This window comes from Portunus trituberculatus, chromosome 47 (genome assembly GCF_017591435.1).
Source record: "Portunus trituberculatus isolate SZX2019 chromosome 47, ASM1759143v1, whole genome shotgun sequence".
In the NCBI taxonomy this organism is placed as follows: Eukaryota; Metazoa; Arthropoda; class Malacostraca; order Decapoda; family Portunidae; genus Portunus; species Portunus trituberculatus.
Genome location: NC_059301.1, coordinates 23,411,444 through 23,431,096, shown reverse-complemented (window position 1 = coordinate 23,431,096; position 19,653 = coordinate 23,411,444). Strand labels below are relative to the sequence as shown.

Sequence of the window (19,653 nt, the reverse complement as noted above, 5' to 3'; positions counted from 1 at the left end):
CATTGAACTAAAAATAGAAGCAAAGTTTGTAGAAAAAAATTATTTAATCTGACATTTTTCAGAGTGCTATGTGCATATGAATTAATCTCTGACGTGAAAGATTGATCGATCCTCTTTGCTCAGAAAGGAAAGAAGCGCATGTCCATGGGGGACAAGCTGTAGGTAGATGCACATGATTATTCGACTTAATTGTGAAGAAAATAATGCGAATTTTTCCAATACACCACTGAGAGACGAACAGGATACTTTCAGCAAGAATTTACAACTGCCAGAGGACAAGAGTTACAGTGGAACTTGGAACTTTGAGACTGAAATCGAAATTGTGTTTTTCTTGTCGCAGCTCAAGAGGGAACGGTTGACCTGCTGTTTGTTGTTATTTTCAGCGAGTTTATTGCTGTCAGAGGAGTCGAGATACATTGGATGCTTGAAACTTTTGAGACTGAAATCGAAACGTGAGTGATTCATGGCATTTGTGATTACTTTTTAGCATTGAATATGGAGCTGTTGATTGTTTTCACTGGAAATATGTATATGAATTACCTGCTAATGAAAAACCTCTATTGCTTTGGTTGTTTCGAGATATTTACATGTTATTTAACATTTTGACTGCATTAAAAACAGTGAAAAGATAGTTTGCATATACACACATGAAAAGAAAAATATAAGATCAGTTTTCACTTTTCTAGGATGCAGAGCTCTTCAATAGACTGTATTGCATATAAAAGTATCAGATAAGTTACAGTTGATGGTGGAGAAAGTTGCATAACAGTGATTTTACATCTGAAATCCGTACTGTTGGTGGAATATTAAACACAGAATGAAGTACAGTTGTCATTTTATTGCAACATTTAACTCAACATGTATTACAATTGCAGATAATCGAAATTCATTTGTCAGCGAAGAAAATGATCTTAAGAACAATCTTCTCTCACTCCTCGTCGTCGTCGTGATTTTTATTTAGTGGAAGAATATTTTCAACATTCTGTGCTCCTATCAATAGCAAAGAAGCTGAGGGAGAGGCTGAGGGCTCCTGGACAAGCCTCTCTTGCCAAGATTCACGTTAAAAGCATCATCACATAAGAACACAAGGACAGAAAATAAGAGAAAGGCATATTATGAAAGGAAGCTGCAAGAATTCGCCAAGGTTACACGTGGCAGTTCCTAAAATACAAGATTAATGTATGATTTTATAACATGCATCGATAAGTTTTTGTTGACCTATATTTGTGTCGCTGTTTGGAGTGGCCGAGACTTATGGCCGTTGTTTGCCAGTGCATGACTATATTCGCTTATCGTTGAGAGGGTTTTTAAATAACTTGCACGTTATCAGCTGAACCTAACCGTGATTACAGGTCCGGCCAAGTACAGGATAACATAGAAGTGCGGGAAAAGTGCCACTCCAGACTTATCTGCCTGTTCTGTTCTGCCCACAAGATATATTCATATATTTATATATATATATATATATATATATATATATATATATATATATATATATATATATATATATATATATATAGAGAGAGAGAGAGAGAGAGAGAGAGAGAGAGAGAGAGAGAGAGAGAGAGTTCTTTGTTGCTTTTATACATTAATAGCGGAAAGAAACACTCGACATTGATAGAATAATATTTTAATCACCAGAATTACATTTCATAAGTCAGTGCTCCCTTGAATCCCTTTATGCTCTCATGACCTTATATATTCTAATGCACCGTCTTTGTCTCCTCTTCCATACTCGAATCTAATAACGAGACAATAACTGAATTCCTTTAGGTGATATGCTCTTCGTTACTTCTTCCTTCACACCCTTTCCCCTTGGAGCGGCAGGTACTCCACTTTACTTTCCCTTTCCTGTACCTAAGAGGAAAGTAGCGACAGAAAACTATAGCCATTTGTCTATTACCATAATGTCATTTTCTTAACTTTTATTCCCGTAAGATCAGCAGTACCTTGTTCTTACGTCTAATGTGTCTACCTGAGATGGATCACACATCTTTATCAAGTCAGAGGGCGGGAGATGGATCAGATGTGTGTGTGTGTGTGTGTGTGTGTGTGTGTGTTGTATTGTCGCAGTGTTGAATCTAGTTTCTTAGCAACGGAGGGTAGCTAGGTGTGTCATGTCTTTTTTTTTTCTGATTCTCCCCCTCCTTTTTTTTTTTTTTTTTTTTTTGTATCTCGCGCTTTTCACTCAGCACTTAATCTTTTCCGACCTTTCATACTCCACTCTCTTCGTCAGCCTCACTCACTCTTCACGCTCGTATTTCATCCTTTTCACATTTCCCAGTTCTCACTTTCTCCACCAGGGTCTTTGCTCTCCACACTCCCGAAAGGAAACAAAAGTCACTGGGCTCATTGGTTTATATTTGTCGTCCGGATCTCACTCTGCACACTTTTCTCCACGTTCTTAATCCTCGTTCTCTCACTTTCCTCTGGCGCCACACACTTCACTCCATACTTCACTTCCTTACCGCGTGCAGACTCTTATCCTACGAGTATACTTTACTACTTACCTGCCATACCTCATTCATTAGCCTCATTGCACATTCCACATCCCTATGGTGAGCTGCTTCACATTTCACTCATACGTTAGTCGGAAGTGAACACAGGTAACTTTCAAACTGCTACAGGTATTTATATCTGAACTTGCTTAACTGGCTATTAATAGTACACTAATTACAGAGAAAACTAGTTACGTATGTTGTAAAGGAAGAAGGTACACTACGGTGGTTCATATTCCATTCCATATCCACGTCCTAGATCGTGTTAGTATAATTTTAAATATTCTTTTACTAATGTAGCTATTTGGGAAAGTTATATGTGTTTCAGTAAGGCAGAAAATTGTATTGGAACGACTCGAGCGCACCGTACTTCTCCCTCACTGTAAATCTAATTGATATGTGTAAATAGATTGATTAGACTGTTGTGGAGGAAATATCAGATGATAATCATGTGCCGGTAGACAAAGGGAAGAAGTATCGCAGGTGCTTCTCATGTAGAAAATGATAAGAGATTCAGGTTCGGGTGTTTTTAGAAGACTTCACCAGCGGAGATATTCAGTTTGTTTTTATCTGTGCCCCTATTACGTGATTTCAGTGCCAGTATACAATTTAGAGTCTTTTCTTTGTAAGTAGAGCATTTTTTATGAATTTATAAGATAGATTGCTGGTAATATTTACTTTATTCGTGGAGTGGCACTACAAGAATATACTACCAGTTAAGCATCTCTGTGGTATGATGGGGCTGAATAGTGTTGAGGTATGTTTCTTACAGTATTACTTATATCAAAGGCCGAGGATGAAGTAAGAATGTACCAGTTATATAGCTTTGTGGTGTTGTGATGGAATGAATAATGATGGTGTACGGCTCGCATAATATTTACGTGTGTTAAATGCCAAGGATGAAGTAAAAAGCCCTTTCATAGAGGCGTGTTTCTATGTAAAGAGGATTTAAATCTCAATGTAAGACACGAACACGGTGCACTCAATATATATATACAGTAATAGTAGCACACTCACCCTCCTAATGGTACGGTGCCGTGTCCATCCATCTAAAACAAAAGAGAAAAACAACGTGGCTGGGCGTGGTAAGACCCAATGACGAGGAGAAGTTCCAGTATGTAATAAAAGATGTAATGACAAAAGCTGGATGAGAGAAAGTGACACGTTACTATTACGCTTGTATTTATGTCTATTTACTAGTAGGGTTCGTGACAAGCATGGATTAAGTCGACTACCATCTAAACCTAACCTCATGCCGCGCCCTTACTCTATATACCATTGCCTTATACCTTATCCAGAACCTTTACCCCACCACGCCACCCGTACTTCTTCCTTTTAGTTCTTGTAGGGAATGGAAGTATGAACAAGCTTTCTTTTCTATCTTATTTTTGCCTTAGGTCTGTCTCCCTTTCGTATGTATAAATAAGTAAATAGAAAAAAAAAAAAAAAAACGCTGTCACGCACCTTCGTTTCATATTCCACCTCATACTATTATTCCACATCATTGCTCTATGCTCCATCACACACACCGCTTCTTATGCAATACCACACCATCACTCCATATTCCACACCTTTACTCCATAATACACATGTCCTTGCATCTTACTCCATTTTTTTTACCCTTATATTCCTACTCTCTTATCTACCATTACTCCATATACATTCTTACAACATCCTTCACTCCACACATATTCCTACAGCATCCTGCAATCAAAATTATTATTATGCATGTATCCTAATTCCCACATATTTGTACTCCAGACTTTATTTAATATGATTACTCTCTCCTCCATTCCATATCATTACTCCACTCGTTTATAATCCACATTCCATTGCACAGTCATTCCTCATTCTTCTATCCACATCATACCACATCACAGCACACATTCACACTATTCTACACTATTACTTCCATTCATATCCCATTCCTCACCCATATATAACTGCAATTCTCTTTCCTCCTCCTCCTCCTTAAAAATCAACCATGAGATTACGGAAAATAAAACTCGGGAATTCATTAAGACAGCTCGATAAGCCTGTATAAAGGAAAAAAGATAACTTCCATGTTTAATATGACGTTAGCGATCATGTGGGAAAGTATTTAGTACCATGGGAATAATATCTGGAGGTGACGGAAGAAAAGAAAGCAGCGAAGATACAAGAGAAATAATATGTTATGAATTCACGTGTTCAAGAAGAAGGAAAGGTGTGCAAGTATTAGATTTGTACTTGTGAATTTTGTAAAAGTTAAGGTAATATTTCGTAGAGGAATAGAATTGTTTTTTTTTTATTACTTTATTATTTATATTTATTTTACTCTAGTTTAATCACCTATCTATTTATATTTTTCATCTATTTGTCAGTGCTTCTGTCTGTATCTCTCTATGTTAGCTATCTATTTATCTGTATGTTTTATTCTTATTTTACTCTAGTTTAATCACCTATCTTTATTTTTTATCTATCTGTCAATGCTTTTGTCTGTATCTCTATGTTATCCATCTATTTATCTGTATTTATTTATTTATTTAAGTATTTATTTTATATGCATTTGCATATTTTTGACGTGGTTGGTAGCTGTGATGAGACCTTTTGTGTTGAGTGCATGGGTGAGTCGCCAGCCTCGCCCTGCCATTGTGTAGGCTGAGAGGTCAAGTGTTGCTGAGTTAGTGGTGGTGGTGGTGGAGAGGGGAGGGGACGCTGTTTAAGTATGTTGGTGTTCTGGCTTGGTGACGTGTCCTTAGGCTGTAGTTTTACTAAGGGAAAGTTCCAGAGTTTAAGAAGAGGACTGTGTATAAATGCCTAAATATATCAACTTCTCGATGTAATTTGTTCTTGGCTTTGAACTGTATTCTTTAGGGCTGGCACCTTCAGTTTCGTTTTCCGTAGTCAGTCTCTCATGTTTAACAAAAGTGGATGTTATTTTGGTTTTCAAGGGTAGTTTCATAAGTCTAGTGATAGTTTAACAAAGGATTCGCATCCTCAGTTTTGTTTCTCGTTGTCAGAATTTCTGATGTATAATGAAAGTTTGTCAGCTTCTCTTCACATCACCTAAAACATTTCCATAGTCTTCTGTACTTTATGGAAAACTTGATGAATTGAGTGAACAGTTTAGTCTGGGCGTCTGTTGATCCATTGTAGCGAACTATGAAATTGAACCTTAGGACTGCACTCTTTTAACTGCATTTTGACGCCATACCCCGACTGCTTTTTAACAGGCTGTAGTGGATGTTATTGTGGTCTTCAAGTGGAGTTTCACGATTCTAGTGATAGTTTAACCAGGATTCTTCAGTTTCGGTAGGGAAGAAAGGATCCATGAGAAGGTGACTATTTACCTTTTAGCGTTTGAAAATACGATAGTTCTTATTAGAGACCAAAGCGTTGAAGAATTCTTGGAAAGGGGGGGTGGAGGCTTGGGACGAGGCTTATTAATGGATCTTATTATCGAGTGACCGGGTAGACTTCTCCATGATATTGTGAGGTGCTGCTAAGGGTGGAGTGTGTATAGTGTGTGTGTTCCTTGCTGGTTATGAGGGTAGAGCACTGTTTGTCTTTATTAATGCTACTTACGTACTTACACACACACACACACACACACACACACACACACACACACACACACACACACACACACACACACACACACACACACACACACACACACACACACACACACACACACACTTACGTAATGTTCAGATATTCCTGTCTACCGTTGAATTTGAGTGTCAGTTTTGCGGAGGCAGCAGCGACAGACTCCTTCAGGTGACGCATGAGCTGTAGTATTATGATGCAGCTCTGGGCATGGTATTATCAAGCTACCGGTAATGAAACACAGTGTGAGGAAAATATTTCGCCTTTATGACAGCCCGAAGGACGAAATGCATACATGAACATGAGAGAAAACGATATATTCAGATTTTTTTTTCTTTTCTTTTTTTTCTCCCATGTCTACCAGCTCAGTGCCCGAGGTATTTTTAATTCACATTGTTGTTTGTCTGACACAAAATGGCGCATGAAACAGATGCCTTTGAGGTGAGAACGTTTTTTACTCTATTCTGTTCCCCCCGTTCTTTTTTTTTTTTTTCTATTATATTCTGCACGAGTGAAGTTATATAGCAAGGCATGGAATATATTCTGAATTCTTTACTCTTTATTTTGTTTTGACTCTGAAACACATAATATATACTTTACCGACCAGTGGTTAGGGTAATACAACTGTAAATACTGTGGTGGTGGTTGTGTTAGTGATGGTAATGGTGGTGGCAGATTTTGTTACACACCAGAAACTTCACCATGCAAGTTTTAGCGGAAGGAAATCGTGGTTGTGGTTGTGCTGATGGTGGTGATAGTGGGAGTAAAATTTTGTCGCTCGCCTGAAACTAAGACCAGAAAAGTGTTATCTTACAAGTGACAGTGGGGAGGTTGTGGTGGTGATGGTGTGAAATTGTATTACGCGCCAGGAACTAAAACGAAAAGAGCGTCATCATATATGTAGCAGGGACGGGGATGACTTCTATCCTGCCGAAAGAGCTTTAGTGTTCAAATATTCTCCACAGTTATTGAGCTGAGCGCTTTATGGAAGTTCACAGAGACCAAAGGCGGAAGAGCAACATTGGTTTCAGCAGTATAACATGCTATAAATAAAGAAAACGGGAAGAAGGAACCATACCAGTACCACTATAACATCCTCCGTATGCTGTAACTCTTTGCGTCATGATGGCAGTATGTCCCTTACTCAGACACGCTTTGCTTTCTTACCACGAGTATCTTTAAAGGTCACAGATGATTAGACGGGCTCTCAAGACGGTTTCTCCTGTTATTAATGTGCAAATCTTGTTAACCTGTCACTCACTAGAACTAAAAACTTCCTTGAAAAGCAGAGTAACTTTATCCTTTTGAATGTAGCGGAGGTGCAGTGTAGTAGTGTTTCAGAATAGTGTCTTATGACTTGTTTCTTCATCTGAGTAACCATTGATAATTTTACTGAGAAGCGATGGGACTGTAGGCGTTAAAAGGTTAAAACTACTTGACCTTCCATTTGCTATCAGTGGTGTCTTGAGATTATATTCTTAACTTGTATCAGGGTTGACCGGTAGTTCATTTAGTATTGTATATATATATATATATATATATATATATATATATATATATATATATATATATATATATATATATATATATATATATATATATATATATATATATATATATATATATATATATATATATATATATATATATATATATATATATATACTTGTTTGCATAGAAGTCTGGAATTTACGAGAATACTCTAAACCTGTACCAGGCGATTCTATTAAGGACGAGGAGAAGCCGTGATAGTAAGAGAAGTTAAACGCTCATTAGAATCTAAATTAAGAGCAGATGTGGCTGATTTGATGAGCCGTAAAAGGTGCTTAAGATATAGATAGCCTTGGTCTGAAATTGCTATATCTCTGCAACAACAAATAGACAATAATAAGTTTCGAATAACCACCTTTTTCAAATTGACGTTTTGTGTTGACAGAAATTAAGCAACTTCGAATGAAATATATTTTCTTGAATCACCCTGTACACTGTTTGACGCTGCGCGGAATAATGGTGAATGGATTAGCCTGAAAGCTGACGGTGAATTACTTACATTGATTCTGTTACATATCTCCGTGTTCATATTCATCCACATGCATTCACTTCCTTACATTTTCTGAGAACTGGAGTTTTATATATTCATCTGTTTGTTTAGGTTTAGGAAAATTTGAACTTTTCATTCTTATAGCTTTTTCTTAATCATGCCGTTAGTGATTCGTTACTCGAACATTTACCTGAGAAGATCCTGATTAATTCATTTCATTAAGTTTCTTATCAGTTATGGAATCACTAAAAAAAGATTTAAAAAAGACGCTAAAAGAAACTTTATTTTGGGACAATCATACTAGTAACCTTTTATTCTCTCATCACTCTTCACGAAACTATAACATGAAAAAAAAAAGAACATTACCAAAATATATCAATGTGAGAGACTGTACAGTGATAGGTAGTCCAGGTGTAATATTGCCTTGTACAAAGCACGTTTACATAATGCCAGGTCATGACGTCTGTTCAAAGGACAATGTGACACCAAACATCAGGGAAGCACAGACCAACAATACTGTACAGTATGACAGTGTAATACAAATCAACACTCTAGTACAAAGCAATGGTGCAATATTTTTCAGCTGCACAATATAAAAGTGTAATAGAAAACAATAGGACATTGCAGACCAGATGGTGTTTGCGGCCTGTGAAAATTCTCTCTCTCTCTCTCTCTCTCTCTCTCTCTCTCTCTCTCTCTCTCTCTCTCTCTCTCTCTCTCTCTCTCTCTCTCTCTCTCTCTCTCTCTCTCTCTCTCTCTCTCTCTCTCTCTCTGTTATATAATGCTGGACTTAATTTATTGCTGTAACAGTAAAATGTCGATTGAATTAAAACAAAACTATTCAACTATTGTAGTGAATTCAATGTTCCCTGCAGAGAGTGTCATACTAGAATTAGATTTTAAAAAGCTGTTTATTAATGTGGAATTATTTTGACATATCTTATTATTATGAAATGCGTGATGTTGCCAAAAAGGGAAAAAAAAAAAAGAAAGAAAACATGATCGGCGAAGCGTGCTATGGTGATACGTGATGAGTCTTTCGAGAGCATCATTGCAAAACATTTTGGTAATTAACAGGATGAATTGTATAAAGGTCTGGTTATAACCTGTGGAGAAATGTAGTTATCTTACGGTAACGGTCATACTTTATTATACAAGTTTGAATAGACGCCTTGTTAAATAAAGCACGACGTGCAGTCATGGAACAAAGAAATTGCTAAATATAGCTCCTACGCGTGGCATTGCTCGCGTGACGGAGAATTAAAGCTGAATTTTCTTTCGCCTAAAGTAGCAGTGCGCGCTGACACAATCTGATTTAAGCGAAAGGCTCGAACAAGGAGAATGTCGGAAAGGTTTTCAATATCCGAACCTACAAATTCGTGGTAATACTTGCTTATTGAAAAAAATATATAATATAATAAGCAGCGATTGTTTGATATTTTTGGCTGAAGATGTATGAAATAATTCGTAGATTGGTGTGAGCGCCTTTAGCCTAAATATTGACGAGGTGAATCAGTGAAGGAAACAAAAACAGAGAATTTGTCAGTCATGTTACGTGGGAGCCTGGCGCGCCAACTGTGTCTGGAACAACTGGTACTCACCGGTATGTGAGGATGGTGGGAGTGGTAGAGGCGCGGAGTGGTGGGCCAGGGCAGGTAGCGGGTCCTGTGCCACGCTCCCCGCCAATCTCCGTAAACATGTGACATGAGGCTGGGTGTTACTCCTCACCTCTGCTTGATCCTGCTTCTTCCACAGGGCAGCTACCGATGGGCGCTGCTACAGACACTTAGGGGTAATGTGGTGCCCGAAGCTCCTATGAGTATTTCTGTCACAAGATGCTATACAGTAGTTGGGCACGTCATTAGATTCACACGCTTTGACAGTGAATTAGTTTGTAGAAAGGTTTTTCCTCGGAACTGTCACGAAAGTTATATTGCAACGGACCCGAAGTTTTCCAGTGTGGTGGGTTGGGTTGGATAATTGGATTGCCAGCCCCATGAACACCGCGGCCAACCAGAATTGGAGTGCCGGTTTCCTTACATGACACAGGCTTTCCGAATGCTGTGCCTCTGGGTGGGTATCACAGCCTATACACACAGGTATAAAACGAGTTCTTTTAAGCTCAAAGACAAGTACAATGTAAACATAATTCCGATCACTTGTCAGACAAAAGGAAATAGAAAGGGAAGAATGAGACATGAAAATACGTCACGAATTAAGTTTTAATGATTGAGAGAATGCGGTTCACAGCGAGTGACACCCAGGAGAGATGTGAGGGAAGACGGGAAAGTCAAGCAATCTAAGCCCAAGATCATGCCCTCGTCACGGGACACTAAGACACTGAGACTCGCGGGCACCAAAGTCACTACAAGTTACTGCCCCGCTGAGTCTCCTTTTGCCTGACCATCTGTGGCTCCTCCCTCATCCGCTCCTTCACTTGATTGTCAATCCCGGTATCACGGAGCTCTCGTCCTGTCATACTCCATCATCTGCTTCTTGCCGCCGTGGACTGTACCGCACCGTACGTTTAACCACCTTGTATGTATCATCTCTATTCGTGTGTATGACAGTGGTCTATTACAGGACAAGTGAGTCCTTGTAAAATGTACAACATTCATTTAGTATTAAAGGATATTGTAATATTAAGAAAACCATGCATGCAGTCGTTATTAACTAACTTTGAAGGCATCTAGATTGTCAAAATTTCCTTCAAGTCTTGCCAGCGAGGGGCCAGTTCTTTCATGTTCTCACTTATTTGTAATTGCTTCAGTATTACCAATTCTGATAAAAATGTGCGTGCCTGGGGGACACCAGGAAGAATTAGCACGAAGAGCAAAGGTGATTTAATCAGAGTGACAGTTGTTCAAAGAACGTTCAGTGTAGAAAACGAGGTTAATTTCCGACGTCAGAAAGTGCTGAAAAGCTGCCAGATTCGCCAGATAACTTAATTTAGCACATTCAACTCGGTATGCTGGAAAAAATGTTTTACGTCATATATGTGCTATCAAACTAAGTAATAAATTATTAGGAACATCTCTAATCAGCTTCGCCAAGCACAGAGAACGTAATATGGCAAAACGAGCCAAAAATGCTTGGTTCATGGTCTCAGTTTTGGGACACTTCATCACCTTGAGTGAATTACATCATTTTCAGTAAGCAAGCACATTTCATTGGTTCAAGTTAATTAATTAGCAATCAAATCCAGAAAATGTGACGAATATCAAATAAACACGATGTTTTGATGCAAAATCCTTGTATGACTTCAGTGAAAGATTGTCCGTTCCGTATGTAAACAACATCAAGCAGGTTTCTACCTGCTCCCCACCGGTTATAGGCAAACAGTTCAGGGTCTGGATGCGATGCTGACGGTCCTTTGCACCAATCTATGAAGTGCTTTGAGCAGATAGCATGGTCCTTGGTAGCTCTCCACGTCGGGCCTCGTTTACATCGTGTCTCCCATAATCTTCGAGCCGCGTCTTTCTTCCTGGGAAACACAGTCCATCCTTTCACGCCTTGGTTTTTCTTTTTTGATATAGAATTGCAGTCAGCTACAGCACATGTATAAACCGGCATTCTGTTCCAGCTCTAAGAACACTCCACACTAGGGTGACCAGATTTCTGAGACAAATTCCGGGGACATTTTCAGTTCAGGGAGGTAAAAACATGTAGTGTTTTGCACTGGAAAAACTAAAACGGGACACTATCCGTACCATTTCTAAACCAGCAATCAAAAGTTTCTCTCGCCTTATTTACCCAAGTTGCAAAGAAAAAAATCTCTACCTGATGAAATATCTGAGATCATGAACACCCATTAGCTATTAAAATGTGTCCGCTATACACTTCACCGTCTTCACGGAAACTATATAAAAGAGTAATTATAAAAGGACATAATTATCATAATCAAAAGTAGTTTTTAACGCATCAAGTGATCTTTCAGTTACAGAAAACCGGGGACAGCAGTAGCCGGGGACAGGTCACTGAAATCGGGGACGTCTGGTCACCCTACTCCACACGAGCTTCCAAACAACCGCGGGCCGCGGGGTTGTTTTGGTGTTTTGAGAGGACTCGGTGTTCCCGAGTTCAGTTAGTCTTTTCGGTTTGATATGCCTTCGGCCGCAAAAATGTTGCTCTACCAAGATTATTACAGAATGTATTCCTTTGTAATATTTAGAGGAGAAACAGTGCTCTCTGTTGAACTATATGAAAAAATGTTTCAAACCAAATATGTAGTTGAGACTAGTAAAAAAATGCGAGAGCATTGGAACCGCGACTGTGAGTATTAAGCTTATAATAACAGTTTTGTAGAGTGTGTATTACCAGATCATATGGATAATGTTAGGATAAACACTTGGAATTAATGTTTTGCAGTACAAAGACTCATTACCTCAAGATTTATTATGATATGAATTTTAGAATGTGTGTCTCTTGCGAGCTGGCTGGCTGTATACCGAGTCGTGTATTAAAACAGCCAGCGATCAATGGCAACCCAGAAATATCCGACGTCGGGAATTGAGTGCTAGTTAAGTAAAGAGAGGATGGTTGCCTGGACGGTTGTCTTTTAAAGAAATTGAATTTCTGATGCTGTGAAAGTGACACATATGAGAATGTCAAAATAATAATTGAGTAAAAGAAAAAGTAATATGTAACGTCTCTGGAATTTGTTGCGTGTGATTCATGTTGAGAGAATGATCCATGGTAAAGTAGGTGAATAGTACATGATTTAGTAGTGGATATATATTGAACCGTAAGACAAATAGATAAATAGCTAGATAGACATGGCAATGCTGGTTTACAATTGAATAATGGACGGGTGAATAAACGAATGAACTTAGAATCGGAAGCGAGTATGAATTATGTACAAAAAAAAAAAAGATATGATAATTGTAATGAGGATTTCAAATATAAATCATAGTGAGTGACAGGAGCAGCTGGTGCCTGGGAGAACGCGGGGAGCTGTCTGCTGAAGGTGTTTCTCAACATCCATCCCCCCACTCCTACCTCCACCTCCGCCCCTGTCACGGGGAGGAAAATGAAGGAAAATGATGATATACGAGGATATTGAAGTGGAATGTTTTATATCACCAACTCCGTGTATGTGTGTGTGTGTGTGTGTGTGTGTGTGTGTGTGTGTGTGTGTGTGTGTGTGTGTGTGTGTGTGTGTGTGTGTGTGTGTGTGTGTGTGTGTGTGTGTGTGTGTGTGTGTGTGTGTGTGTGTGTGTGTGTGTGTGTGTGTGTGCCTGCGTATGTGTGTGTGCGTGTGCGTGTGTGTACTAATTTAAAAAGTCGTAAAAGATAGAGAATAAAAATAGAAAAGCAATTTAGTTTATGGAATTGAACCAAGAATACCCTTTTCACTTTTTTTTTCTTTTCCTTGAAATTTCTCAAGCGATAGGATGGGTGAAAATCAAACACATACAAAAGTTTGCATGTAGTTGCGTTTGCATTTGATTGACTGGATTGCTAAAACCGTGACAATCGCTTCTGTACAACGACACACCCTTCACTTTTCCTTCATCCCGAGGCACCCTCCTGAACACTCCTGCTGATGTCATAAAGGCTCAGCAACACACAAAGGAAAAGATGCCAGAGAGGTGATGCTATAAACTGATCGATGTGCCTGAGACTGGAGGATTTATAGCGACGGTGAGGCCCAATATAGATTCCTGCATCACACCATTGCTTTAGGCGCCGCGCTGTGCTCCGTAGTGAAGAGTAACGAGCGAGGGAAGCTTTCTGGACACGTATAGCGCTGCCGTTCCGATATCATACCCCCGCCAGTCCTTGTCAGTGATGAATGTAAGCCAATAACGTACACTATATTACTGAAACTCGTAATGCAAGCACAGAAAGAGATTTCAAGTCACGTCTAAGTATCTTGGTCTCCCACTAGTCGTGTATACCCGAAAATTAAAGTCAAGTAAGAAAGTAAATCTCCATTAACTGAGACCAGCCAAGCAGCAGCCCAAGAAAGCCTGAAGCTGGGACAGGATTAACAGGCGGGAGCTAACAATACAAGACGCCTCGCCTCCCGGGGATCAGGGGAGCTTTTACAGCGGCGGGAGTTTGTTATTTATTTGTTGATTCAGCCGCCCCAAACCAGCCATCGGAGGCCTGTGTAGCAATAAAAACTTTTCGTGTCATTAAGGTTTGTGTCCCTTCCCTGCGTCCGTCTTTTTCCTCTCTGTCCGCCATGCAGTGTGCTTCTCTCCTACTCTTTCTGTTTCTCCTCCTCCTACTTTTTTCCTCCTCCTACTTTCCTCCTCCTCCTCCTCCTCCTCCTCCTTGTTAGCATTTTTTTGCTGCCTATACAGAGGCAAATACCCTTTTTTTTTTTTTTTTTTCTTTTGTCTTATTTTTTTGCCCATTTATTGTTATTGTTATTATTATTATTATTGTTATTATTATTATTATTATTATTATTATTATTATTATTATTATTATTATTATTATTATTATTATTATTATTGTTATTATTTATTTTATTTATCTTTTTTTTAATGTGATATTCAGTGTACTGCATGTTGCCTTGCTACATACAGAGGTGCAGCTTCCTCGCATGTGGGTTAGACCGCTGCTGCCCGTGTTTGCCTCACTGTTTGCCACAGTGTTTGCGTCACTCTTTACACTAACACAACTTTTATTTACTTTACATAGGGAAATGTTTATACGTTTATGCTCGACGATATATATATATATATATATATATATATATATATATATATATATATATATATATATATATATATATATATATATATATATATATATATATATATATATATATATATATATATATATATATATATATATATATATATATATATATATATATATATATATATATATATATATATATATATATATATATATATATATATATATATATATATATATATATATATATATATATATATATAGAGAGAGAGAGAGAGAGAGAGAGAGAGAGAGAGAGAGAGAGAGAGAGAGAGAGAGAGAGAGACACACACACACACACACACACACACACACACACACACACACACACACACACACACACACACACACACACACACACCATGTGTAGGTGTTATGTTCTTAGAAACAAGAAGAAAACTGAAAAATGATTGTGAACTCATCCATATTAAGAGTAACTTAACGTTGAACAGTAAACCAATGAGCCAATGGTTTTGACAAACATGAAGTACGTATTGTTGAATGAGTTATTTTTAAAACTGTCACCAGATATTCCTGTCCACTCCGTCACTCTCGCTCATGGAATTGGCACGCGTTCTATTATAATGGATTGGCTTTTCATGAGTGACAAGCTGCGAGGACTTGTAGTGCCATATGGTAATGAAGTAAGTAAAATATTTCTTAATAAAAATACAACACGTAGAGTAGATTGCTATCATATATTTTATTTTCTTTCAGACTTTGCAGGAAAAAAAAATAGAGTACCAATTCACTCGGATTGATGTAGTTTTAGTGTAAAATTTCAACAGATTTAAGTAAAATTTAATAAACATATGTTGTAGGTAAAGCCATTCACTGATATTGCATCTGTCTCTCTTGCTTTTGATGTAAATTTAATTCTAACATATTTCTCTACTTCACTCTGTCATTCCCAGCTGTTAGAGAACTGCATGCGCCAAGATCCGCCACGTCCCATGACCACAACTGCCATCCCTCTTGATCGTGTGATAGAACCATTTGTTGTAAAAAAGAGACGGGGAGAAAAACAAGGACATTTTGTGATAAAAAAGTAACTCAACTCTGCCAATCTTTATCTTTAGCCTGATTCTCTTTCCCGTTGACCAACCGTCTGACTGTTGCCCCAGACCACGGTTTGTTCGGGATGGTTTGTGCCAGATGCTGGCACTGAGCACGTCATTTCAGGGTTGGAAATGGTAATAACGGAAAATGTTAAGATGAAATTGCAAAGGTGACATTGTCTTATATAACCTGGGTTTGGTTTGCATTTGCTTTGATATTTATTACTTTGCAGAGTCTCAGACATTAGATTACTCTATTATTATGTTGTTTGAGTAGATAGACGTGACCAGTATCTAGTGGTCGACACCTTTCTGAAAATCCGCCTTATCATTCATCCGTGAGGTGGTTTAAAACTCATAGCGTAACACTGGCAGACATATTTTGTTGCGTTACCTAAGTACTGATTTAATTCTGAGAAAACACGAAAATAACTTAGATGGCGTGACTTAAATTACTAGTGAGGGAAGAAGCTTGCATCACGAACATTATGTAAAAGACGGAGTTCCGCTCTCATCGACAGGAAGGAGTGATGCAACCGCGTGGATACCGCAACAGATTTGATGTTCGGTGAGACAAGGAAATTACATTGTGCGTCTGATGCCTTTCGATTCTACTCGTAACCCTCACTGCGGCGAGGATTCCTTACACAGATGCTCGGAATCCAAACAATAAACATTTCGACAGCATGATCATGCCCAATTTCTTTGAAGAGGGTCAAGTGCAAGCTGTTGTGTTTTCATGCTTTAAGCTATTGCTAAGTCACGATCATTCATCATTAATAGGAAAACGCACACAGTAGTGATCTCCTTGACCTTTGAAAATTTCCTTTGTAGGAGAACAGAACATTTTAAGAATATGGAGCGGAATATAACTGCACAGGCCCATGCATGAAGATGGCAAGTGAATAAACAAGACCTACGAGATGCTATACTAATGGGAGAGAGAGAGAGAGAGAGAGAGAGAGAGAGAGAGAGAGATATCAGACACCCAGAATTCTCTTAACACCCTCACAATCGGCTTCGACTTCACCTAATATCTTACGAAGCTTTAATTGGAGACTGGAACACTGTAATTCAAAACTCCATTAAAGATTAACTGAGAAAGAATAAATGAAGCTGGTTTGGAAAGTGGTGTGTATGTAGTTAACGAGCGAAGACCACAAGGCTGTAATACTCCACACCACGGGCAATTCGACGGCAGGGAGTCAGCAGGTCAGGATCTTAAGCAGGCTCTCCACATGTTTGCTTCTTTCCTTTCGTCTCTGTTATCCTTGTTCCTTTCTTTTATGTTTAGTCGTTCACATCGCTACCCTTCCCTCCAGGCCAGTATTTTGCGTCTTCCTCCCTTCCCCTCGTCTGTATCTTTTAGGACCCAACGTGTAGGGAACCACCGACTGTCTGGCGGTGGTGGGTGTGTGTCCGCTGACGTGGTTGTTTAGAGTCTGCTGGAGGGACGGATGGAATTTTTTCGAGAGGGACTGGAGAAATATAAACCGAGCGAGGCTTTTAACATACATATTGCACGAGGGAAGCAATAAATCTGGGATGATAAAGATGGAGCGCAATGCCACGTCATGAATCAATAGTTTTCTCTCTCTCTCTCTCTCTCTCTCTCTCTCTCTCTCTCTCTCTCTCTCTCTCTCTCTCTCTCTCTCTCAGCAGTCTGGTTTTTATTGAGAGAGAGAGAGAGAGAGAGAGAGAGAGAGAGAGAGAGAGAGAGAGAGAGAGAGTGCGCGCGTGTGTGTGTGTGTGTGTGTGTGTGTGTGTGTGTGTGTGTGTGTGTGTGTGTGTGTGTGTGTGTGTGTGTGTGTGTGTGTGTGTGTTGAAATACGTAAACGCTTATAAGTATCCCGAGTTAAATAATAGTTAAATAATTTTTGTAATTAAGTAATGGAATTATTTTTTTTTCGTTGCTTGCATCATGAATCTTCGGTAATTTAGTCCAATTTTTAATATATATATTTTTTTCAACTTTTTTTTTCTGTGAATCGCTTTCAGTCAGTAATTTTAATTGTTACACCATGTTTTTTATTTCTGTTTTGGTTTGCTTTAACTCTTTTATATTTTATTCCCTTATTTCAACCGTAACACAATCATCACAAAAAAGGAAAAAAAAAAAACATGCTGGGGATTGGCCTTTATTTCGTCATATCTTAAAAACACAGCAACTGTCTTATGCTCGGGATGGACCTTCTCATATGGTAATCCTTCTATTTTAGTTTTATGTGCCGAGCCAATATGATGGAATGGAGACGAGGGGAGGAATACATCGAGGAGGACACGCTTGGAAGGGCTGGCCGTAAAAGGGCAGGAATGAGGACGGGAGGAAGTGAAGATTGTCAGCTGGAATCGAGGCTGAAGGCGGGAGGGCGAGGCATGAAGGGTTCAGCCCATAGGGAGGTGCAGCCTAAGGGAAGGAAGGGTCGTGTTGACAGTGATGTGGTCGTTAGAGTTGTGTTCTGGATATGTTTGTATCAGGATGTTTTCGTGTATTTTGTTGTAAGGTAGAATGTGTCACTTTTCTGAATTTCTGATTGCTATTTCGGGAACGCTACTTTTAACTAAAATATCTACCATTATTATTAGATAAAGAGAAGAGGAATCTACTTTTGTTTACCGTTGTAGGATAATTCATGTACCAGTCTTCATCTCTCACTGTTATTGATTATAAATGTAGAAATCATTATAATAAAATCGATCAACATGACTTACATTACTTTGGGATCATTAAAATGTTTATTGTTTTTTTATCCGGTTAATTTTTGCGGCAAAGTAGCTTGTAATTTAAAATGTGCTTATCATTTTAAGTATAGGAGCTAACCATGCACCACCTTTGTACATGACTTATATAATTTCCCGATCTCTTACAAGTTCATTATTCAATCCTGCTTATTAACTAGTACTCAAATAAAATGTGTATTATTATTTCAAGTAAGGGAGCGAATCAACTGCTTACTTCTTTCTTACATCACATAAGAACACAAAAACACAGAAAGAAAAAAGAAAAGGAAGCTGCAAGAGGCCATAAGATCTACACGTGGCAGTCCCTGTGTCTATCAATTTAGGATCACTTACTTACACGTCACTTTTCATCCCGGTCCGTGATTGCTCCTCCGGTCAAGTCAAGTGGAGTACTGAGCGGCAACGTGGCTCTTGATTGAAAAAGGTGACCCAGCATTAGTAGCAAGGGTAGCAATGGTCAGCACCGCCTTACCAGTGCACAGGGACTTTGTTTTTTGTGACGTGTAGAACCGCGACGCACCTCTCCTTATGTAAAACTCAGTGATGGACGGAAAGAAGCTAACTTTCCCATAGAAGCAGGATGGCGCGAGAGAAACCGGAAACGGGGAAAAACGTCGGGAAAAAAATACACACACACACACACACACACACACACACACACACACACACACAGGATGTCATAACACAGCCGGTAATGACTTTAGAATACCTGAGAGTGTCTGTACGTACGTGATGAAATTGAAGAAAAATTTATTTGGAGTGACTGGCAGCGGGTGGCGTCCCAGCTCTGACTAACTACAATCTGCCCAGGAATGTCAGACTCCACCAGAAATTTCTTTGAGACACAACGAAACGCACATTGTTTTTACGTAAATCACACATTAGGCTTACAATAATCCCAATGCCTAAAAAGATGAATAATGGGCGGATTTCTATGCTTAAATCACCAAATGTTCCTTTGACTCACGAACCTGAATTTTCAAAGGTATTTTTTACAGAATGAGAAGCAGATTAAGTCGTGTCTCTGTCG

General features: G+C 38.8%; 1 long non-coding RNA gene across 1 annotated transcript in view; it reads left to right on the top strand.

The window, feature by feature from the left end:
* The window catches only part of LOC123498048, a 28,282-nt gene extending 9,217 nt beyond the window's left edge, over nucleotides 1–19,065 (top strand). The window contains exon 3 of the long non-coding RNA XR_006672627.1: nucleotides 18,101–19,065. This is a non-coding gene — a long non-coding RNA (uncharacterized LOC123498048). The remainder of the gene's footprint in view (nucleotides 1–18,100) is intronic.
* Nucleotides 19,066–19,653: the final 588 nt, after the last annotated feature.